This window comes from Ictidomys tridecemlineatus, chromosome 10 (assembly GCF_052094955.1).
Source record: "Ictidomys tridecemlineatus isolate mIctTri1 chromosome 10, mIctTri1.hap1, whole genome shotgun sequence".
Taxonomy (NCBI): domain Eukaryota; kingdom Metazoa; phylum Chordata; class Mammalia; order Rodentia; family Sciuridae; genus Ictidomys; species Ictidomys tridecemlineatus.
Window position 1 is genome coordinate 122,150,339 of NC_135486.1, and position 25,768 is coordinate 122,176,106.

Consider the following 25,768-nt stretch of genomic DNA (forward strand, 5'->3'; position numbering starts at 1 on the left):
TCACGTGCCACGCCTGCTGGATCAGAACCCGACAACCCCAGTGGGGAAATGTCTGCATGGGGAGAATCACGAGCCCCATCACGACACAAAGTTTTAAACTATGCCTGCCGACCCAATGCTGGCAGAGAGACGGAGTAGGGTGTCCACCGTGGACAGGCAGGGCAGGAACCCGCCTTCTCCTGGGTCACAGTCCCCACGGGGAGCGGTCTTGGCCCCGCGCACTGGACCACTCGGCTTCCTCGCCCACTGCTCCTGTTGGGATGTTTGGAGAAGGAAAAGCACTAGGTTAGCAACCCCCAGCCCCCCTCCATCCATCCCCGTCCTGCAGAGAGCACTATTCAGCCTTGACTCTGACTTGTCCATTGTCACCTGTGGCTGGCCAGGTGGCCCATGACCTGGGTGCAGTGTGAGGAAGCTGACATCCCAACCCTCTTTGGGTCTAGACAGGAGGTGTCCCCAAAAAGGTCCTGCGTGTGACGACCAGGAAAGTCCAGAGGTGAAATGACAGAGCCGACACGACTTGATAGACCCATGATGTGGACAGACTCGTGGTCGGTAACTGTGGGCAGGGAGGGTGTGGCTGGAGGGGGTCACTGGGGGCCGCCCTGGGCTCACAGCGTCCCCGGCTCCTTGCCCTCGAGCTCTCCCTGCCTCCTGTTACTTCCTGTGGCCGTGTCCTGAGCACCTTCCCTCCACCATCCCTTGGGCCAAGATGTCCTGCCTCACTTTACCACCCAGAAACACGCAGTCAGCCACCCTGGATGGAGACTGTGACACCATGTGCCAAGGTAGAATTTCCTCCTCCGAGTTTGCTCTCATCGGGTCTTTTGGTCACAGAGATGCAGAGCTAACAAAAACAGCTCCCAGAGGCTTGGCCCCAGACTTTTTTTTTTTAAAAAAAATTGAACTGTAGACAGAAGAAAAGTGCAATTTGTTGATTCCCCTCAAAGTCACCATGAAGCCAGGTGGCTCATGCCTATAATACTAGCAGCTCAGGAGGCTGAGGCAGGAGGATCCTGAGTTCAAAGCCAGCCTCAGCCACAGTGAGGCTGTTGCTAAGCAACTCGGTGAGACCCCCGTCTCTAATTAAAATACAAAATAGAGCTGGGGATGTGGCTCAGTGGTCGAGTGCCCCTGAGTTCAGTCCTTGGTTACCTGCCCCCTCCAAAAAAAGCCACCATGGACCAGGCCGACAAAGATACCGTAAAAATAATGTTGACGGCCGCGGACACGCACCTCACCTGCCGAGGACGCACACCCTGTCTTCCTTCTTCCCCTTGTAAAGCCCCGCGTCCCTTCCTGCCTCTGGCTGTCCCTCTCCTGTGCCTTGGGCCTCATTCTTGCCCATTTTCAAAGGTGCCTGCATTAGATGAGTGACTCATTTGTAGACCTTACTGTGAGAACCAGCGGGGGCCTCTACTCTGGAGGCCAGGGCTCGGTGGCCTTCCTCTTCCCAGCTCCACCCTGATGCGCCTGAGGGCTTTCTCGTGGCTCAGTTTTTCAGAGTAAAAGGTGACATCCAGTGAGACAGCCCCTTCCTGTTCTGCCTCCCAGACTCTTTTCCCCCCTCCCCCTCCCCCATCCCCCACCCCTCCCCCACCCCTCCCCCCCATTCCCTCCCCTACCCCCACCCCCGGAGGAACAGTGCTGCGTCTTCTGTTTCCCATGGCTATTCCAACAAGCCTGCTGCTTCCTCTGAGGAGTGGTCCCAGCCCTGCTCTCTGCCTTTCTAGTTACTGGACAGGACACTATTTTCCACAAGATGTGCTCACAGCCAGGTGACCTTAGAGGAGACTGTTGACCCGTGATGGTGCCCGGCAACAACCTCCCAGTTACGATTGAAAACACTCCCCTCCTGAGGCCCACCTAAGTCACCAGCTGTCTCCTCTGGTGGCCTGCCGAGGGTCCCCTGGAACACCCAAGGCCTTGTCCTCACAGGCCCCCCGAGGTCTGGTATCACCCCATCCAGGCTCCTCTGTGGACCAGGACCCTGTGCCCCAGCCCTGGGGACCTCCATTCACCAGGAACCTCCATCAGACACTGTTCAGCTGCTTGCTCTCGGCCCTGCCCCACACTGGCCTTGGTCCAGTCCTGCCCTGGCCCAGTTCCCACCACACTCAGGCGCCGCCCTGCCTTCCTCGCCCCCAGGGCCCTGGCTTCAGCCCCTTCTTCGGGGCAGTCACAAACACATCTTCCAGAACTCAGCCCAGTCCTCTCCGTGGGAATCGGCTCATGTCCCCAGCCTGCTAAATGCTCCTTCCTGCAGAACCACATGCATCTGAAAGTTCCATCCGCAATGGTTTGATTAGCACCGGCGTCCCCACCACGAACGCAAGCTCCGTGGGGACAAGGACGGCGTCTATTCAGGCTCAACATGGCCTCCCCTGTGACTGGCAGTCTGCTCCCTATACATTTCAGATGAATGATGAATTAACACAGTCAACATTTTGCAGTTATTAAAAAAAAATGGGAACAGAATTCAAAACTCCACACTGATTCCAAAAACATTTTTTAAAGGAAGGAAAAACAGGATAGTTGTTGTTTTTTTTTTTCCCCAAAGAAATGCCAGCTGATAAATATAGAAGGAAAAATAGGAATTCAAATTCACCATTTACAACCGTGAAACCAGCGGCTGAAGTGGGAAGCCCCGTCGGTGCTAAAGCCACAGGCCACCTGTGCGTCCAGAGCTCTCTGGGTAAGAGTGGCTTTTAGATTTTTAAATGGTTGGAACAAAAAAAGAGCATGTGACAGGGATCTTATACAGCCTCAAATCTATGCGTAGGCACCATATGGCCTTCACAGAGAAAGCTGCCTTTGTCTTCAGAGGCAGCCTGAGGCGCACAGGTGGGTAGCCCTCCATCATCACAATCAGCACCTGAGCTGAGTCACTGAGGGGCGAGGGGCTCATCTGGCGCCCCATCTTGAGCCTCAGTCAGGGCGAGTTGGCCCCAGGTGTTGGCCCTCCAAGGCAGTGCCCCCCGGTGGGAGCCTATGGTGGAGCACCACCCTTCACCTCCTGGTCAGCTGGAAAATCAGGAAGAGACCCAGGTCCCCCCGCCCATTTCAAGGGGACAGCCCCCATCACCCAAGACCCTCCACCACTTCCAGAAGCTCCAAGCTGGAGTTAAGCTTTTAACCGTGGGGGACCTTCAAGATGGAAACCAGGGCAAGGACATCAGACAGCAGGAGTGAACGTGACCTGCCTCGTACTAGGGAATACTGGTGCCACATCCCTTGTAAGGTGACACGCTGAGAGGATGACAGCACACATGTGGGGTTCCTGCCACCAGGAAACACCAGCACACGCACGCCGAGACACCTCGAAACTGACCTACCCTCTGCAAAAGCGTGTCACAAAACACACCAGAAGAAGCTCGGACACGTTTCCGGGTGAAAGATCTGACAGTTAAGTAGGTGACAAGTGACATGTGATTGGATCTTTACACAAAGAAACCGTAAAAGACACCCAGAGGGGTTTGGCTGTGGTATGTATCCACACTAGGTTTTCTGGGCCTGATGATCACATTGTGGTCGGGGTAGGGTGCAGCTGGCCTCAGCACCCGTGCCGAGCACGAGAGTCCACTCCTTAGGGACTCATTTTCTCAATCTCGTTTTCAAATGCTTCAGAGAAGAGAGAAAGATCAAACAGTGAAGGTACAGGAAAGTGGTTTTGTCCTATTTTTTTGCAGTTTTCTCCAGGTTTGAAATTATTAAAATGAAAAAATTAGATAAAGAATAAAACCGTAATTCGTGCTGCTATAAAACACAGGAAAAAAATGGGTCTAATAAAGACCAAACGGGCAGCACAGGTTGCCTGGTCTCACCTCTGAGGAGTGAGATGGAGTGACACTGGATGGAGACGTAGGGAGCATAATTCTTATATTCTCTAGTTCCACCTTCTTGGCATCTGTTCTAATGAGAATGTATTTCTTTTGATCTTTTATACAAAAAAAAAAAAAAGCTTGCCTTTTATCATTAAAAATAACCTGGAGGGGGCGGGGTAGCACACTTGCCTGGCATGTGTGAGGCACTGGGTTCAATTCTCAGCACCTCATATAAATAAATAAAAATAAAGGCCCATCAACAGCTAAAAAAAAAAAAAATTAAAAACCACTTCATGGGTTCTGTAGCACGGCCTGTAACCCCGGCATTCTGAGAGATTGAGGCAGGAAGATCTCGAGTTAGAGGCCATCTTAAGCAACTCAGGGGACCCTGTCTCAAAATTTTAAAAAGGGGAAGGTATCTGGAAATGTGACTCAGGGGTAGAGGGCCGCAGGGCTCGATCCCAGAACCACAGCAGAGAACAAACCCCATTGCCGTGGTTATGCATGCACACTCAGGATGAAGCAGCTAGCTCTCCTAGGCCCCAGGTCCGCACCCTTCTACCCCTGGGCCCCTGAATTTCCCCAAATCCATCTATCAAGGCTCACCAGTCCCTTGGGCTAGGTGCTGAGGACTTTGAATATTATTTGCCATAAACTTCATTAGTACATACAGCAGGTGTTAAATTTAAAAAATGGTCTCGCCTCTAAATCCAGAGGTTGATTTGTATGTATAAACATTATTTCAAATTTTATCATGTAAAACACAAGACCAAATGACACACTTCCATGTGTATGATGGTGTGAGTGACCAGAGTTCCCCAGGCTACGGTGCAGTGGGCTCGGGAAGACCAACCGAGGAACCAGAGGAAGAGAAGGAGAAACAGGGTTTAGGGAAGTGATGTCTCCTCGTCTTCCAGGGGGAGGTCCAATAGGAACCAGAGGAAGGTCCAATAGGAACCACTTCGAGTTGTTTAATTTTTTTAACAAATTAGTGGAACCAAATATTCACATATTACATATTACAAATCACTAGAGGAAAATGATTTGAAGATCATACAGCACATTATTTTAAGAGAGAAATACAAATAAAACTCACTTTATAAAAGAAAAAGTACCAGGCTAAGCTTTATATGTAATAGACACGAAAAGTTAGACGTAGAAGAATTGGTAATAGGGACTCATTGGTGGGAATATGCATTTGATTTTTAAAAAAGATTTTTGTTAAGTCTCTTTTTTTGAGAGACCCAGGATAGCCAAAGCCATCCTGAGCAAGAAGAGCAATGCTGGAGGCCTCACAATACCTGTTCTCAAGTTATACTGTAGAGCTACCGTAACTAAACCAGCATGGCACTGACCCCAACAGACTGGAAGACCAAGGAACAGAGGAGAAGACACAGAGACAAACCCACATAAATAGTTACCTCATACTAGACAAAGGCACCATACACATGCATTGGAGAAAAGATGGCCTTTTAACAAATGGTGCTGTGGAAACTGGAAATCCATATGTAGAAGAATGAAACTAGATCCCTCCCCCTCCCCTGCACAAAAGTCAACTCCAAGAGAATCAGAGACCTAGAAATTAGACCAGAAACCCCGGGCCTGCTAGAAGAAGACACAGGATCCACACTCCAGCATATTGACCGTCACCAACTTCCTTAAGACGCCTAAAGCCCAAGAAATAAAAACAAGAATCAAAAAGCAGAATGGCATCAAACTAAAAAGCTTCTGTGCAGCCAAGGTTACAAGACAGGAGAAGAAAGCCCACAAAACAGGAGGAGGTCTCTGCCACCAGCTTCTTAGGTAGAGGATTAACATCAGAACTTACAAAGAACTCAAAAAACTTGACACCCAAAAAAACAACCCAATCCCAACATGGGCAAAAGAACCAATGCTTCTCAAAATAAGAAACATGAATAACTATATGAAAAAATGTTCAAAATCTGTAGCAATCAGGGAAATGCAAATCCATTCAGAACAACAATTACCAATTATACAAATAATAATAAATGCTGGCAAGCATGCGGGTAACAGGTACATTATATATTATTGGTGGGACTGCAAATTAGTACAAGCACTCTGGAAAGCAGTATGGAGACTCTTCAAAATGCTAGGAACGGAACCATCATATGACACAGCTATCTGACTCCTTGGTATTTATCCAAAAGAACTAAAATCAACACATTAGAGTGACCCAGCCACATCAATGTTTATAGCAGCCCAATTCACAATAGCCAACCTATGGAATCAACCCAGACACCTGTCAGCAGAGGAATAGATAAAGAAACTGTGCTCTATACACACAATGGAGTTTCACTCAAGACATAAGGAAGAATGAAATCATGTCATTTTCTGGTAAATGAATGGAACTGGGAACATCATGCTAAGGGAAATGAGCCAGACTCAAAAAGTCAAAGGTTGCATGTTTTCTCCCACAGTGGAAGCTAAGAAGAAGAAGAGAGTGGGTCGGGGCAATCCCAGGAAAACAGCAGATATCAGTCATCGGAGGAGAGAAAGGGGAATGAGGGGCAGGGGTCGGGGTAGGAAAGGGCAGGAAGGTGGCCAGACCTCCGATGTGCACGCTTGACTGACACAGTGCATTCCCCTGTGTATACTACTGTGCACTAATCTAGAAAGATCAGGAGGGCAAAGGAAAGGGAACGGGGTGGAGGGAGGGAACGGAGGAGCACTGGGGACTGAATTGGAGCTAATTATATGCCATGGTTGCATAATCATGTCACCATGAACCCAATATTATGAATAACTACAATGCACTAATACAATAAATTTTTTTAAAAAAGAATTGGTGACAGGTGTTCACTGGTGGGAATATTAGATCTTTTTCAGCAATATTAGGGGTTGAACTGAGAGTGCTTCACCACAGAGCTACACCCCCAGCCCATTAACTTTTTTATTTTTTTATTTTGAGACAAGGGCTTGCTAAGTTTCCAAGGCTGGCCTTGAACTTGCGATCTTCCTGCCTCAGCTTCCCGAGTCACTGGGATTACAGGCTGTGCCACCTTACCTGCCTGGCTGGGTGTTCTAAAGGACTACCTGCAATGTAGGGTAATGATTTAAGAAAATGCCACCCTCTCATTCACATATTTATTTTACAGCAATGCCTATCTATGTGTTTGGACAAGGGTATAACAGTGTTCATGGAGACACTGTGGTGATTTCCAAAACGGAAAACCTAGAATCAAACTTAATTTCTACTGAAGTTTTTTTTTTCAACTATTTTAAGAAATAGTGCATTTCATGAAGCAATTTAAAATAATGAGGTTGAGGTTTAAAGTAACAGCTCTACGTGAAATGGAGAGAGATTCAAAATAAATTAACTTAAAAAAAAGGAAGTTGTAAAATGGCGTTAAAACACAGTCTCTGCAACTCACACTGTGCTTCTATTTCCAATTTTCCAACTTATGATTTGGGCTTATGATGGTGTGAAAGCACAAGCCCACTCACACAACCATCCTGCTTTTCACTTTCTGTATATTATTTTTATTTATTTATTTATTTTGATATTGAGGATGGAATCCAGGGGATGTTTAACCATTGAGTCACATCCTCAACTCTTTTTATTTTTTATTTTATTTTTTATTTAGGTTGCTAAGGTTGGTATTGAACCTGTGATCCTCCTGCCTCAGCCTCCCGAGTCACAGGGATTACTGTGCCTGGCCATCTATGCAGAATGCTTAAATCAAATCACATGAGACATTCAACTCTTCATAGGAAAATGGGCTGTTGTGAGATGGCTTTGCCTGGCTGTAGGCTAACGTGAGTGCTCCAAGCACACTGAGGTCAGCTGGGCTCAGCTGTACTATTTGGTAAACTAGGTGCATAAAACATTTCCTCCACTTGTGGAGGGTTCAGCAGGTAACTGGTTTGCTGGGATGTAGCCACCACGAGTTGAAGAGACCTCTGGTCTCATTTGCAGGAACGGAACGCAATCGTATTTATAGATTTCTGTTTATGTGTATAGAACAGAGCTCTGGAAAAACCCAGGCTCAACTTCAGCCGTGGCCACCTCTGGGCTGGGGACTCGTGAGTGATGTTTGTTTTCTATATAAACATTCTCTGTGCTATTAAATTTTTGCATAAGTGTTGCATAACAAAGAATCTGTCTGGTCTTTGCCCTGAGTTGCTGGCACAGAAATCATGGGAATTTCCTTAGTGCTGAGAGCATCCTGGTTATTCATGAGCTAGGGCTGCACCTGTTTATGCTGATGAGGTGCCTCACTCTGGGCTCCTGGACAGCTTCAGCATGGTACTGGTCACTAGGAGATCAGTGTGTCAGTGGAGGGCTTGCCCCCTCTGAGCTGCCTGAGCTCAAGGGCAGGGAGTGGAGACTGAGTTCAGTCATGAGACAAAGGACTGAATCAACTCCAAGAAGCTACAATAAAGCTCTGGATGCCAATGCTGAGTGGCGTTTGCTGGCTGGTAGACACAGTGACGGTGTACCTGGGAGGTGACCTGCCCTGGTTCCATAGGGAGTAGCTCCAACCTCTCTGTGCAGAACCCTCCCAGACCTCACCCTCGGACCCCTCTTAATTCAGCTATTCCTAAATTGTACCATTTGGCTACAGGCACGGTGCTTTCTTGAGTTCTGTGAGTCATTCTGGCAAATCACAGAACCTGAGTGATCATGGAAACCCCAAAATTGTAGTAAAGAAGTGCAGGTGGTCTAGGCACCCCGCAGGGTGGAACCTTTAAATTGGCAGAAACCACGAACTCCAGTGGTTAATGGAAGAACAGAACTGCAGGTCACCAGACAGGGCTCAGAGGAGCTGGCGACTTGATAGCAAGCAGGTATTCCTTTTGTAATAGAATAAGGAAATTTAAGTAAAAGGGCGGATAATGTAGATAGATCCATTCACACAATAATAAAATGGAGCCTATAATTTAAATATCAGGCCCAATAGAATTCAAGATAAAAAATATTAAACGGGATAAAGAGAGTCATTCAGTCATGATTAAAAGTACAACTCACAATGAAGATACCTGTAATGCACCATCGTGCGACAAATAACCTAACAACAAATCCATTGAAAAACTGTTAGGGGCTGGGATGTGGCTCAGTTGGTAGAGTGCTTGCCTTACATGCACAAGGCCTTGGGTTTGATCTCCAGCACCACACACACACACACACACACACACACACACACCACACAACACGCACACACACACACATAAACTGTTAGGAACAATTCACCTAAGTGTCAGATGACAAAAATATACACCAAAACCAGAAGCTTTCTCATATAAAATAATAGCAAGCTATAAATCATCATGAAAACAAAATATTTTTTCATTCATGATAGCTATAAAAATATATGGAGAAAATATATGGAGGAAATTTTGAAATCCTGCTCAGTGACATAGAAGCACCCTCGAATACAAGGGAGTTTGAATACAGAGGAGCACCTTGATTCTAGAATTTTTTTTTAAAAAGAATATCACAAAAACAACAAATATCCCTAGATTGATTTCAAAATTCAAAGCATCACAATTAAAATCCCAGTGGGATTTCTCTTAGAATTTGATCAACTGATTCTAAAATTTACCTGCAAGATTCAACATTTACAAAACAATGAAAAATACAAAAAATGTTGAAAATAGAGTACCATAGACATGAAATACACAACAAACCCACAGCATTGAAGACTACAGATTTGTGTTTAATTATCTTACTAGTTCAGAGAAGAGAATGTAATGCTTGGAACTATCACCTGTCTATTCCTCTCCTTTGAAACGTAGGCCACGTAGTGAGTCTCCCCACACTCCTCTCTCTCTCTCTCTCTCCCTCTCCACCCTCCTCCTTTCCTGTTACAGCTCAAGTACTTAGAAAAGCTGCTAGAATCAAGTATTGGTTGGAGGAATATATAAAGAAACAAAGCAATAGAACTGAACTCGCAACAGAAATAGACACTTAAGAATTTCAAATATTGATAAAGTGTATTTCAAATTTTAAAAAAATAGTAAAAGGTAAGAGAGGTGATGAATGTGTTAATTAACTTGGTGTAATCTTTCTATATTTTGTGTATATCAAAACAGCATATCATGCTCCATAAGTTATTCAATTATAATTGTCAATCAAAAATAATATGAATAAATTTTAAAGAAAAGGAAACAATAGATTAGAATGTTAGATCAAGTGACTATATAAAAAAATAAGACCATAATATATATAGCTATTACAATCTTGAAGGGAAAGAAGCCTTTTCAAATATGAGAAACCATAAAGGCAAAGATTTATGAAGTTGATGCCATTAAGCAAAAAACAAAGTAACTGGAACAGCAACAATTCTTAAAAATGTAAGCCCAAGGGAGAGCAATTGCAACATATGTAACCAAATTAAAAGGTAAACAAAAAAATGTGATCAATATTTGCAACATAGATGAGTCATGAATTGTATCTTCAGTTATAAAGAGCTTCTATAAACCAATGAGAAAAAATATAGTAATTAGCAAAGTACATAAAATGAATAATACATCTAAAAGTACATTTAAAATCACTAATAAACAAATATCTAATGCAAGAACATGAAGTCATTCTATCAGATTGGCAAAGGTTAAAAATGAAGAGAAAACCCAGTGTCAGAATACATGAATATGTAGCCAGGCATGGTGGTGCACACCTGTAATCTCAGCAACTTGCTAGGCTGAGGCAGGAGGATCACAAGTTCAAGGCCAGCTTCAGCAACTTAGCAGGCCTGTTTCAAAATAAAAAGGGCTGGGGTTGCAGCTCAGTGGTTATGTACCCCTGGGTTCAATCCTTGGTATAAATATATATGTATATCCCTTTTGGTGGGGGGGGGGTACAAGGGACTGAACTCAGGGGCACTTGACCACTGAGCCACATCCCAGCCTTATTTTTTGTATTTTATTTAGAGACAAGGTCTCACTGAGTTGGTTAGTGCCTCCCTTTTTTGCTGAGGCTGGCTTTGAATTCATGATCCTCCTGCCTCAGCATACTGAGCTGCTGGTGAATGTGTCCCCTTTTAGTCAGTGTTGGCGAGATTGTGACTTGTACCTCATCTTTTCCAGAAAGGGGAAGCTGGACCAGTGTGTCCCAGTGTCGATGAACATGGTACATCCCTGAATCCAACAATCCCAGTTCCAAATGATAATCAGTCCGCTGAATCACAACATGTCCAAAGGACGTGGAGTGTTTCTATTGCGTGTGTTGCTGGAAGACCAGAAGCAAAGGAGCTGCCCACCGATCAGCAGCACCACCCGGGTGCCCAGGGCAGCTGCAGGAAGCCACTCTTGACTGTAGGACTGTACGGGAGGACACCTGACAGTTCCACACTCACAGCAGGTTTCAGAACTCCACGTGTTCAGAGTGATGACCTCTAAACTGTCCACCTAAGTATACGACCAACAACAAAAGGCATCCATGTGCCCCCAAAGACGGGCACGAGACACGTCCAGCAGCATGACCGTCCCGAACTGGAAACCATGCATGTGCCCATGGGCAGTAAATGGATAAGCTCATTTTGACTTGTGCGCACAGAGGGGAGGACAGGCCACTCCCACACTGGACCACTGCAGCCTCCTGCGCCCCGTGATGGACCTCACCAGTACCCTGAGGAGGAAGAGAGGGCAGAGGAAGCAGGGAACGCGCTTGGTGCTCGAAGCTGAGGGAACCGAAGGTCGGCTGAGGTGGAGGGCAGCTAGACCTGGGCGGGAAGGGACTGGAAGGAAGGAAATGCCAAGGGGCGTCCTGCGTGCTGGTGAGGTTCTGTGACTTCTCTGCACACCCTGCGCACAGGCGTGTGCACGCACAGGGACAGCAAGAAGGGTGCTGCAGCCAGCAAGGAGTCCCCACGCTGTGCTCTGGGATGGGCTCGGGAACAGGGAAGGGGAGGGACAAAGACCACAGCAGAGAGCTTGAGGGGGTCTAGGCTGTCCTTGCGCCTCCTCCCAGAAGACGGTCTGCGGGCTCATGGATTCAAGCCAACACCCCAGATGGAAGACAGCCCTTGACCACTAGCAAGGGCGCCAGGGAAGTGCTGATTGCGCCTCGCAGAGCCTGGTTTGAAGGCCCATCCAAGGCAGGTTTACAGGGGCGTTGCTGACATGCGGCCAGCCGCACGCCAAGAGTGCCATTTGGAGAGCTTCCACAAGTGCACGCAGCCCTCGACCTGGACACAGTCGGTGGCCAGCACGTCCTCTACCTAAGGCCGCACACGCCCCATCCGCCTCTCTCCGCCAGCACCATTCTCCCAGGAGTCTTTACATTGTTATCTGGCTTCTGTATCTCCGCACAACCATTCTGAAATTCACCCCCGCGCCATGACTGAACACGCCACCACTCGTTAATCCACAACCTACTGGTGGACACCCGGGTTGCTGCCAGGTTTCAACAATGGCTAATAAAGTTGCAATTAGCGATCGTGTCTGAGTCTTTCATGAACATGTGCATTCAATTATTTTGGCAAAATATCTAGAAACAGAATGGATGTCATACAACAGATGTATGTCTAACTGTTTGGAAAACCGCCAAATTGTTATACAAATAGAGCATTTTACATTCCCAACAGCAGCATGTGAGAGTTCCAGTGGGTCCCTCTTACACCAACACTTGGTGTTGCTGTTTTAATTATAGATGTTTTAATAGGTGTGTCATGCCATTTCACTAGAGTTTCGATTTGCATTTCCCTAATGATTGATAATGTTGAATATCTTCTCAGGTGCTTATTTACCACCTGTGTATCTTCTTTGGTGAATTAATTGTTCGTATCTTTACTCATTTTAAAATTGGGTTGTATGTATCTTCATTATTGAATTTAGAAAACTCTTTACATGTTTTGGATACAAGTCCTTTATAACATGTGATTACAAATGACTTTCTCTTAGTCTGCGCTTGTCTTTTCATTCTCTTAACAGTCCCTTTCAAAGACACAGTTCTTGACTGGGATGAAGTCCAGCATAGTGACTTGCTCTGGTATTGATAGCACTATGGTGTCGTACATCAGCCTAACCCAAGTGTGGAAAGGTTTCCTTCTAGAAGTTTTACATTTCATGCTTTATAGTTAAGTCTATGATGCTTTGGTATTTAGTTTTTTTGTGGTGCCATGTGTGGTTCAAACGTGCAGTGGTGTGTGTGTGTGTATGTGTGTGTGTGTGTGTATGTGTGCACTTGTGTGTGGAAGGATGCCTTGAATTACCAGCACTCAGTAGTTTCTCCAAGTTTGGTTGACAAAGCACTGCCTCTCTGCTGGCTGACTTTTGCACTTTTGTCCAAAAATCAACTGCGATGCTTCCTCTTCAGGATAAGATACAGTCTCCCCGGCTGAACACAGCCATGAAATCAGGGCAGAATACATGGAGAAGTTATCTGAGGACTTTGAAAATAAATGCTAACAGGAAAACTGAGGGAAAGAGGAAAATCCAAAGGACCACCAAACAGGCGTGATCTTGCCATGTCTCCCCCTGGTGCTTTGGGTCTGGAGTCAAGGCTGAGGGAAGTGGGCAGAAGCAGAACAGAAACGCCAGGAGACACTCTGGTTCGGCTCAGGGAATGGATATGTGCTTCCCTAGCACTCACTCAGGACGTGGAAATGCCCCGTGAGGCGCTGTTTTCCTTTTCTCTATTCTCTTGTACCCCAGCCCCCACAAAGAACCCACAGCAGCAGAAGTGGGGCCAGCAAGAGGCTAAAACCTTGAGGAAGGAGAATCTTCCTCTTCAGTCAAATAACAGTAGCCCCCAATCAGCAGAGAGAACTCCCACCGTTCCTCCTTCCCTCCCTCCCTCTCTCTCTGCTATCTTTTCTTGTCCCTTTGACAACTGCGTCAGCTGCAGACAGGATGAGGGGGTTGGGGTAACTGAACTTGCATCTTTTTTAGCCGAGGGACCAAACTAGCCACTGACACGCTCGTCGATGGGGTTGTCCACATAAAACCCACCTACACCGCCATCGGAGGAGCACGGCAAAGGCTTTGGAACCACGATCAACATAAAATTGGCCCAAACTTAAGTTCCGATCAGGCTGCTTTCTTGATAAAACAAACAAACCAAAAGTAACATTGTCCACGGTGTGTAAAGACCCTGAGCCACACATAAAAATACTCAAAAGTATAACCCTAAATTCTCATGATAAGAAGAAACAAGAAAATCTGACCATGCTTGGGAGGAGAGACCAAGCACATGTCAGTGCCAAGCTGACATGGATGTCACTTCACCTGACAGGCATTTTCAAGGGGCCATCATAAACCCATGCTCCAGGAACGGAGGGAGAATACTTTTTAAAAGAACAAAAGTCCCAACAATGAGACTAAAAAAAAAAAAAAAAGCATTTGAAGACATCATGACTGAGGATGCCTCAAATTATGAGAAATAAATGAACCTACAGCCTGAGGAGACTCGTACAACCCATGAGTCTGAAGAAATTCATGCTGAGACGCATCATAAACTGATGAGGAAACTAAAACAAAGAAAAACATCTCAAAAGCAGACAGAGAAAAATGGCGCGTTGCTTGCAGGAAAGAACGGTTTGCACAACTGTAATGGCAATGGCATCCGTGAAAACCAGAGAAGCTCCAAAATTCCATCTCTACATAAAAGCCACGAAAAGGTGGAAGAATGGTCACACTCCAACTCCTTGGAACTCTGGAAACTGCCAGGTGCTTGCAGAAACACAGGAAGCATTTCTGTAAGACAAATGGCTGGATCTCGGCCAGGACAAGGCGTGTGTGGCATGTTCCTTTACCCTAGTTTCTGCTCCCCAGATTAGCAACCACCTTGAAAATGCCCCTCTGTTTCCAGTGCTAGTACCAGAATGACACCATTCCCAAAGAATTGTAATTGTTTAATCTGTTTGATTGACCCTTGAAGAACAGCATGACCAATGGGCATGATTGATAGACACCTAACCTGGAACTCAGCAGCGCCGGAGCCCTGACCCTGGACTCACTGGCTGAGAGCCTTGGCTGGCTCACATTCCCATGAGGGCGGCTTGAGCCAAGGGTAACATCTGGGGAAACTACAGACCAATCCAAGAAAGTATCTGAGGACAGCCTCAGAGATGAAATGCTCAGGGAGGAAAAGGTTTTGAAAAACCCCAACTTGTGCCTGGGGGTGTTAGAAGACAATGTGGATTCCCAGGACGGAGACCATTTCAGGAAGGACCTGAGACAGCCCTAGGTTACCTCCGACTGATCCTCAAGACCCACACAGGCAGAAGCAAAGCTTAAGGCAGAGCGGTTAACTTCTTGCAGAGCTTCACAAGAGTTTAAGGAACTCTCTGTCCAACCATTAGCCGACTACTAAGATAAGAGAATAGAGATATCAGTATGTGCACATGACCGAGGAGAAGACAGACTTTAGAAATGCAATTCAGAGAAGTTACTAGACACATAACTAAATAATTAGAAATGAACCTGGGGAGGAGGATCTAATTTCCAGAGTTATCCTTTTATCATAGTCCAAACATCCATTGTTCAACAAAACATGACAAGATTTGCAAAGAAATAAGAAAGTGTGACCCATGTGGTCCACAGAGAGAAAATTAAAAGCAACAGAGAGGGCTGGGGCTGCAGCTAAGTGGTAGAGCACTTGCCTCGCAGGTGTGAGACCCTAGGTTCGATCCTCAGGACCACATAAAAACAAATAAGTAAATAAATAAAGATATTGTGCCCATCTACAACTAAAAAATTTTTAAAAAAAAGCAACAGAGACTATCTTTGAGGAAGCCCCTATATTGCACTCACTGTCCAAAGACTTTAATCAGCTATTTTAAAATGTTCAAAGAGCTAAAGGAAATGTCTAAAGAACAATGAAGGACAACATTCCCCAAAATGGACCTACACACTCAAAGCAATCTATCAGATTTCTAAATGCTTTTGCACAAAAATGGGCAGGTCAATTCTAAAATTCATATGGAATCCAAGAGACCCCCAAATATCCAAACATCTTGAAAAAGAAAAAAAAATGAAGTACTCACACATCCTGACTTCAAAATTTACAATAAAACAACTGTAATCAAAATAGAATGGCACTGGAATAAGGATAGAAATTATCAGTGGAATTGAATGGAGAGTCCAGAAATAAAACCCATGCATTTTGGTCAACGATTTTTGACAAGGAGGTCAAGAACTTTCAATGGGGGAAATGATAGTTCTTTCAACAATAGGTGCTGACACCGAATATCCACACCCATAAGAACAAACTTTGGACACCCACCTCATACCACATACAAAATCTAACTCCAAGCGGATCCGACTTAAATGTGAGAGCTGAAGCTATAAAACTCTTAAAAGGAAACATAGGGGTAAGTGTTCAGGACTTGGGTGAGGTACCAATTTCCTAAATATGATACAGAAAGCACAAGAAACAAAATAATAAATAGATAAATTGGATTTCAACAAAACTTAAAAATTTGTGACTCAGATAATACTACCAAGGAAGTTAAAAAAAAATACAGGATGGGAGAAAATATTTGCAAGTTATATATCTGATAATGGTCTAATAGAGAGAATATAAAGAATTCTTACAAATCAACAACAAAAAGGGACTCCAATTAAAAATGGCAAAGGATTTGAATGGATATTTCTCCAAAGAAGGTATACAAATGGTCAGTTTGCACATGAAAGATGTGGAATGTTATTAGTCACTGGAGCAGTACCAACCAACCACCCTGAGATGGGAGCCCCGGGATGGCAATGGCAGGAGTGTTCAGGATGCGGAAACATCATGAACCTTTGCATTGCTGATGGGAAGGCAGGCTGGAAGGTCATCTGGAGAACAGCCTGACAGCTCCTCAAAAGTTAAGTGTGGAATCACCACAGGACCCAGCAGTTCCCCTCTGGTTAGACTCACAGAACGGAAAACATGCATTGACACAAACTGGTGCATGAATGTTCAGAGCAGCTGGTCCATGAGAGCCAAAGAATGGAAAGAACCCAAACGTCCATCAATTGACGAGAGGATAAACAAAAATGGCATGTCCACAAAACAGAATATTAATCGGCCAAATAAAGGGATGGAGAATGAATACCTGATAAAACATGGATGAACCTTGAATATATCATGTGAAGTGGAAGAACCAGACAGAAAAGACCTCATGTGGCATGATTCATTCACATACAGGATACGTAAACCCCTAGATAATAAAATGTAAACTAGTGAGTCCCCTGGGGAAGGAGGAGAGAAACGGGAGCTTTGTGTTTCTGTTAGGCAGAACTCACCAGAGCAATCATGTGGCTCTGGAGTTTTTCTTTATAGAGAGGTTTTAAACTAAAAATTTATTTTTTTAATAGGATTAGGTTATATATTTCTTTTTTGAGTGGGCCTTCCTGGTTTGTGTCTTTTAAGGAATTCATTATATCCAGATTGTCAGATTTGTTGGTATAGAGCTATTCACAATATTCTATTATCATTATTCTTAATAGTTAGAATGTGTAATATCAATACTCATGACTTTATTTTTTTAGATCAATCTAGGTAGAGGTTTATCAATTTTCTAGAACTTCTCAAAGAACTATCTCTTAGTTTCATTAAGTTCAGTATTGTTTTTTGTTTTCTATTTGGTTGATTTTTATTCTGGACTTTATTATTTCATTACATGGTTTGGATGTATTTTCTTTTTTTAATGACTTAAAAGTGGGTGCTTACATTATTAATTTGAAACCTTTCCCTTTTTTCTATTTATATTTATTGCTATTAATTTTCCTCTGAGTGCTGCATTAGCTGCAACCAACAAACTTTGAAATATTCTATTTTTAATTTTCATTCCAATCAACATACTTTCCAGTATCTCTTTTAAGTTCTTCTTTAACTTGTAATTTACATATGAGTACATTACTTATATCTCAAATATTCATCGGTTTTTCTAAATATGTGTCTGTCAAAGAGTACACCAGGAGTGGCTCAGAGTCTTTTGAAGTTACTTTATGTATTTATAACCATAATATGATCTGCCTTATAAATGTTCCATATTTACATACAAAGAATATGTATTCTGTATTGAGTGGAATATTACATTAGTTCTGGTCATGTCGAGTTGAATGATAGTGTTGTTCAAACCATGTTTGTGAGGCCTCCAGCTGTAATTGTAGACATGGCTCTGTCTCCTTGGAGTTCTGCCACTTTTACTTCTTGCATTTTGAAGCTCTGCATGTCTGCACTCCCCTCCTTGAGCTGAGGCCCACGGACCCCTCTCAGGCAGCAGGTAGGCAGCACCGAGTTCTCACTGCTCTGCTTTACCTTAGCGTAATGTCTGGAAACCCAATGTTTCATACCGTGTTTCAGTTTCTATTGCTCTTGCTTCAGGTAGGAGGACAAATCCAATTTACGTCATTCCTTCTTGTCCAGAAGAAAACCTAGTTTTGAATTAAATATTCTCCCTTCTATTTGAGCAGCAGAAGCAATCTCAGCAAATGAAGGAAAGGATTTGACTCATACCATCAACCTCTGATTCAATTCCTCTTTAAAATTATTTTCTTTCAGTATTGGTCGGTGTGTGCTTAGTGGGGGTTGTAGGACTTTGCATTTTCATTTTAGAATTAAATGCTTCTTTACTTTCATACATGCTCTCTTTTCTGAAATGTACTTGGTGGAACAAAATACTGAAGCCATTTTGCTTTTGAGTCATTTTTACTTGCTATGTTCTGCCACCCCACATATTGGCTAGGATTAGTACCTCTCTGAAAAATGTGGAGATAATTTAAATAAAATCGATTTTGTCACATTGTCCAAAATATGTTTAAAAATTAGAATTTTCTGTTTGGGGGCCAGTGGCAGAATCTGCTAGAAGTTTGATCTAAGGGCCCTTTTTATCTCCTGGCCCCAGGTGACCGGATTGGCCAATGGAATGCTGCTAAAGTGCTGGACACCCTCCAGAGTAGGGCAGTTAGGGGGCAGCTCTTCCTCTTCCTGGGTGACCTGGAGGCCCTGTTCTTCTCCCTGCCCCAGGGCATGGAGCAAGGAGAGGTCTCCAGGTCTATCAGACTTCACAGGTGTGAGGACCCATTTGTTTTATTCATTGTGCCACTAAAATATTTAAGTTACTATGACAACCCTGGGTCATCATCAACCCTGATGAATAAAGTTAATTCTTATTTTCTCGGATAATCTGACAGTTTTCAAAGGCTATATCAGAGGGTTAAACCTTAAACAGATACATTCAGCTAATGACCAATACAAAGAGCCAACAGTTACGGGGTGCATACCAAACGGACAACACTGGGGTACATATTGTCCCTGAGTTATCTGAGTCGATGCCACAGTTAGACCAGAAACGTCACCTGATCTCTGCAGATGGCACCACACCATCCATTCAGTTCTTTCAAAATTCCCACTGCCAGAGGCTGCCAAACATGGGTCACAACGCGCCACAAACCAGGTCTCATTTTTAAATTTGTGCAAACACGTTGACAAAAATTGGCAGCAGAGAGGGTGCCACTCACCAGTGGCCTTCTCTACACCCCTTGTGCCTGCACTACCTGGGCAGCAGCTGACCCTGTACAGCAACAGGTGGACGTGCATGCAACTGACCCCTCACTGCCCAGTCACCTCAGTAGCTGTTTCGGCTCTCCATCCACCTCCCTGTCTGTCGAGTGTCCAGCTTGCCTATCTCTTCAAATGACCCTGAAGCTAGGACAGGAAGCCTGCAGGGACCTGAGATGGCAGGCCCTCCTGGATGCGTGACAGCGGGCAAGGCTCCCTGACCGCCTAGCTCTTCTTCCTGCCTTACTTTGCCACGAGCCTTCCTCCACCAGGAGGCCCGGGCACTGCAGAAGGAAACACGCCACACGCAGGACACTCACTATGGAAGCACAATGTGATTGCACTATGGACGGAGAGTTGGAAACTGTGATTCTCTAGCAGAGCCAGGAAGTTCAACAGTCATGGAAGGGAAATGTCCCACACAGGTCCCAAAGCCCTGTGCTAGAGGGACACAAGTTAAACTCTGCAGCCTGGCCAACACCAGCCTTCGGTAAAGAAGAAAATGCAGACATGGCACCCAGGCAAGGACAGCCCAGCAGGTAGGAAGGAAGACATGGCCTCAGGGTCTCCAAGACACAGCCTGCTCCTGGGGAGGGGGCAGAAGCAAGCTGAGAAAGGGTGTCCGTGGGTGGACGTGGAGCATGCCAGGCATGAGGCCTTCGTGAGACGGGCGGAAGGAGGACATGCAGCAAGCACACCAAAGCCAGGGAGGCCCCAAGGAGAGGAAGGCCCATTGGGCAGCAGAACAGGAAAGTCCAGCCAGATGACACTCTGCTCCCCAGAGTGCAGAACCCCACGGGGCCGACTGGGGAGTGACAGTTAAACACCAGCAAGGAACCCAGACACAGCCTCAGAACTACAGGACTCTCAAGAACCACGACGGTAGGAGGGGTTCTGTTTGGAAAGCCTGAGGGAAAGTTCTAATTGATTAAAGATAAATATGAACCAGAAGGTGGATCTCGACTCCCGGTAATGCCAGTGAGGGGAGACTCACAGGGACCCATGCTGGCATGACTCTCACATGCCTTGTTGGTACCGGTGCGTGTTGTCACTCCTGACAGTGGGGCTCACTGTGCCTCATCTTTACAGCCACAGAAATTGGCAGGTCCCTCCCTCCCTCCCTCCCTGGCCCCCTTGCTCTGCTCTATGGACCGTCCTTCTGTTACTGTCTTACTTGGTGCATCATAGTCATACACAGAAGAGGAGGCAAGGCGGTGAGACGCGCTGTCCGTGGACCTGGCACAGTGGGGCTCAGCTCCTTCCCCAGCACCACCCCCCAGGCCCTTCCTCCACTTCATTGCTCTCCCTTCTATTTCCTGAGACCTTCCTTGTTCAAATTCCCTCCTCCCTCTAGTTTCCACATATGAGAGAAAGCATTTGGCCCTCGACGTCCTCGCTCTGTCTTATTCCCCTTACTTAGCTCCATCCACTCACCAGCAAGTGACATGACTTCATTGTTCTTTGTGGCTCAGTGAATTCCCTTGTGTACATAAGCTGCATTTTCCTTATCTATTTGTAGATCCACAACTTGGCAATTGTACGGATGTAAAAAAAAAAAATCAGATTCTCACTGGAGTATGCCAATCTGGGTTCTTTGGGATGAAGATTGAGGAGTGGGACAGCTGGGTCATGTGGTGGTTCCATTCCTGACCTTTTGAGGAATCTCCATACTGCTTTCCAGGGTGGCTATTCTAATTTGCAGTTCCACCAACAATGTGTGAATGTACCTGTCCCCCCACATTCCCACCAGCATTTGTGGTGATTTACATTCTTGATGAGTTGCATTCTAACTGGAGCGAGATGAAATCTCAATGCAGTTTTGATTTGCATTCCCTGATTGCTAAGGATGCTGAACATTTTTTCATACATTTCTTGGTCATTTAAATTTCTTCTTTTGAGAAACGTCTCTGTTCAGTTCTTTGGCCCATTATTGAATAAGTTTTTTGCTTTGTTTGGGTGTTTTTTCTCTTTTGTTTTGGTGGTTATTTTTTCATTTTTTATAAATTCTGGAAGTTAATCCCCTGTCCAAAGAATAACTGGCCAAGATCTTCTCCCATTCTGTACCTTTTCTCTTTGTGCTCTTGATTGTTTTCTTCACCATAAGAAGCTTTTGAATTAAATGTTGTTCCATTTACTGCTTGTTTTTATTTATTGAGCTCCTGGGGTCTTGCTGAGGAAGTTGAAACCTGTGCCAACATTTTGAATGTTGACCCTGTGTCATTTCTTAGTGGTTGCAGAGGTTCTGGTCTAATTCCTAGTTCTTTGATGCACTTTGAGTCGATGTGTGCAGGGTAAGAGGTAGGGACCAAAAGTCCTTTTTCTACATATGGACATCCAGTTTTCCCAGTGCCGTTTGTTAAAAAGCCTGTCTCAGGATGAAGAAAAAAGTCATTGGAACTTACACACAAACAAAACAAAGCAAAAGCACAAGTCTCTAAGATTCCAAATGAATCCCAGCTGTGCTGGTGATCAAGCCCATCAACTCAGGGGCACTGTCCATGAAAGATGTCCAGCAGTGACCAGCACTGGCCACCCCTGAGGAGATCAGCAGTGTTAGGAGACAGAATCAACCGCAGACTGGGAGAGAAATCACCAGAAAACACACACCTGTTACAGGAATCATTGTCAAAATAAGAAGAAATCTTAAAACTCGGAAATAAGAAAACAGCCCATTGGGAAAATTGGGCAAAAGGTTTGAACACATACGTCACCAAAGAAAAATACACAGATGGAAGCAACAGCGACCTAAAAACATGTCACGGGGCGCCGCACACCCCACAGCAAGACACCACCACATACGCAGCAGGAGCGCTTGCCTGCTGACGGGCATGCACCGTGTGGGACACATCTCACAAAGCCAGCCGTTGTCCTGCAGGAGAGCAGTCCTGCCCAGGTGCGCCCCCGCTCACTGGGTGTCCCCACTAGCAAGCCTGCAAGTGTCCACTGCTCTGACTGTGGCCTTCCATGCTGGAAAACCACGACGTCCTCCCAGAAGCCAGTGGGCGGTGAGCACGCAGTGTGTGGCATGTCTACAGACGATTGTGATTCAATGACAAAAAGAAATGAGGTCTCCCAAAGACAAGGCAGAGAATGAGGGGGGGTCATCAGCAAAAAAAAGCCAGTCTGAGAAGAGCCCACAGCTTGCTCCCCACATGACCCCGGGGAACCCAGAACCAGATGCACAAGACCAGTGGTCAAGAGGGGTCCAGGGGTAGGGGGTTGGGCAGACCAAACGCAGGGGCACTCCGAGCAGGGACGCTCTCTATATGGTGCTGTGCCTGTGGGCACGTGACGAAAGGCATCTGTCAAAACCCACTAGACTCCAGCAAAGAGTGGACCTTTATGTATGCAAATTTAAAGAGTCATTCGGAAGGTCAGTTGGACCCCAGAAGGAATGCGGAGAGTGACACATCCATCTGCATTACAGATGTGGAGTGACCTCCCTGCAGAGGGCAGGAGAAAGTGCTGACTTTGATGCTCTAGAAGTGGGTGGAGCAAAAGCGAAGGGACTCTGCCAGGCACTTAGTCAATACCACTGTCTCCCGAGAGCCTGAGAGAGTGCTGGTGGCATAACACACGCACCCTGCCCTGGAGCACACGGATGGCTGGAGGGAGCGGGGTGCTCCTTGTCAGAGAGAGAGTGGGCAGAGCAGGGGAACCGCCCAGAGGATCATCCGTGGTGGGTGGGTGGGTGGGCCTCCGTACGCTTAGCTCAATACGCCACAGGTGACCACACACAGGCACACGCACAGACACATGTGGGGCCGGGGAGTCTCTGGCTTGTCCCCCAGGAGGCCCAGAAGCCACAGCACACCTGGCATCAGGTCTGGCTCTCTGACACAATCTCCAGCGAAGGAACCCAGGGCAGGAAACAGGTCGGACGAGCCCAGAGCAGCTCATGGTACCAGAAAGAGAGAAGATGCTCAATTCATGGGCGCCCGCAGCTCCCAGGCCACGGGCACAGCGTTCTGAGCAAGAAAGGGAATGAAATCGTATGGGATCATGGCACAGGCACGAGTCCACGCTGATGTAGATGGAAAAAGGAAGGAGGTAGGAGGGGAGACAAGACTCACACCTGTGTCGGGGCGCCCCGTGGCACTCCGCCTCGCAGAAGGGGAGCAGAGCATCTGGGTTTTTTTGTTTGTTTGTTTTGATTTGTTTAAAGCACTAGTTGCTTTTGTTTGGGGGGCTTTTAGTTGCAGATGGACACAATACCTTTATTTGATTTATTTCTGTGCGTTGCCGAGGATGGAGCCCAGCACCTCCCCGGTGCTAGGCAGGCGCTCTTCCTCTGAACCACAGCCCAGCCCCACAGCTCTGCTTCTTAAGTGTGCTGTCTTAATCACCAATGGACCAGACCAGAACAATTGTAGGGGAGGAAAACTTTATCCGAGGGTGGCTCCATTCCTCGGGGCTCCAGGTGAGGCAGGACATCGTGGCGGGAGAAGGTGGCCGAGGGAAGCAGCCCACATGGTGATCAGCACGCGTAGGTACGCTACTCGCCAGATATAAAATACATACCCCAGGCCACACCCCAGCCCACCTCCCCTGCCAACCCAACCCTCAGGGACTGCCCGGCTAAGCCCTGTTGCGGTTAGGGCACTGATGGGGTAAGATCTCAGGCCAGTCCTGTCTCCCCTGAACCTTCCTGCACCCATCTCACTGTGATCTTTCGGGGGACCCTCACATCCCCACCATGACATGGTCTGTGCATAATGTCTTCTGTCAAAGACTACAGCAGGAAAAGGGGAGGTGACAACTTCGCAGTGGAGAAACCCAATGAGCACCTCTGTCGGTGACCAAGGTCAGAATCCTCCCTGATGGTCTGCACCCAGGTGACAGGTGAGACTGGCACTTCACCTCTGTGGCCTTGTCCCCCAAGCCCATGCTACAGTCACCAGGAGACAGCCATCAGACAGGTCACAACACAGGAACACGCTGCAGGCCCTGCAGCCTGTGCTCCTCAAAGCGTCAGGCAGCGACACTAAGGAAAGTCTCATGGGGGCCTTGCCAGGAGGAGCCTAAGGAGACGCGGGTCCAGCAGAGCGCCCCCTCCTGGAGGAGGTCCTGGGGACCCGAGGAGAGCTGAGCCTTAGCTGCTGCCACATATGGACTTGGTCCCGGACTGACGCGCGTGACACAGGGGTCAGCCACGATCTCTCTGCAAATCCAGAGTGATTTCATACGTTTGTAAATTTTATAACTATTTTGTAAGTTTACTTATAAAATATTTAGTCTCATCTTGTGTCCCCACCTATGCCTTTCCCTAAAAGGTGGCATAAAAGTCTGTAGCAGGAGAGTGATGAGTCTTGTACGTCCATCACTCTGACCCCAGGAACCTGCTGGTGGATGCGGCTCTCTCTCCTGGTCATGGGGTCCTGCTGGCCTCCACTGCTGGGGTCCAGGGCTGGTCAATCACCCTCTTTCTCGGCCGTGAAATGCTCTCAGGAGCCCGGCATCCACCGTCAATATTTCAACGCCCTCTTGGGCACGGATTGCTAGAGATACCCGGGCTCTGTCCAGGCCCTGCGTTCTGTCCAGGCCCTGGGCTCTGTCCGGGCCTGGTGCCACCCTCTACGCCCGTGCTCTCTTCCGAGGGCAGAAGAGCTGCTCTTCCTCCAGGGTCTCTGCCCCAGGGACTGAGTGAGCCCCAGGGGGTACCCTCCTCTTCCACACTTAGCTGGGCCGAGGCCGCTTGTGGGGCGGGTTCCCAGGGTGAGGCCAGAGCCCCGTCCTTGGTACTCACCCCAGCATTCTTGGGGGCCGGGTCAGAGGAGTGGAAGCCCAGGTCTTCTCACCTCCTCTCCAATTTGTGCTTTTTTTGTCCAACTTTTGGCCAGAAAATGGAGGGAAGCCTCCTGCATTTCTCCCGTGTCATGCCCTCCTCCTTCCTGGTCCAGCCCCAGGGTTAAACCACAGAAGTGTCGGAGCCTTTCCTCTTCACACCCGGAAAACAGCTCAACGTGGGGTCTCCCCAAGCAGAGTCTCCCCGTCAGCCTGGAGTTGGCCTGGAGTTAGTTAGTCTGGAGTTAGTTAACCTGGAGTTAGTTAGTCTGGAGTTAGTTAGCCTGGAGTTAGTTAACCTGGAGTTAGTTAACCTGGAGTTAGTTAGTCTGGAGTTAGTTAACCTGGAATTAGTTAACCTGGAGTTAGTTAGTCTGGAGTTAGTTAGTCTGGAGTTAGTTAACCTGGAGTTAGTTAACCTGGAATTAGTTAACCTGGAGTTAGTTAGTCTGGAGTTAGTTAACCTGGAATTAGTTAACCTGGAGTTAGTTAACCTGGAGCCTGGCAAGTTTCCTCTGCCCACAAAGCTTGGCTCGTAAGCCTCGTGTCTCTAAGCAGTGGGACAGATGTCCTGCCCTGGGGCCCAAAGTCCCTTGACTTGAGCTCAGGCTTCAATCAAATACCAGCTGGGGGGAGAATTGCCATGCACCGGTGGAGTATCTCCCAGAACACCATCTCTGTGGCCTGCTGCTGAGGTGGACAGTGTTAG

The 25,768-nt window shown here is 46.6% G+C and overlaps 1 protein-coding gene across 3 annotated transcripts in view; it reads right to left on the bottom strand.

The window, feature by feature from the left end:
• Positions 1-25,768, bottom strand: part of Caln1 (calneuron 1) — a 319,860-nt gene that overhangs the window by 286,589 nt on the left and 7,503 nt on the right. The gene's annotated exons all lie outside the window — the stretch shown is intronic.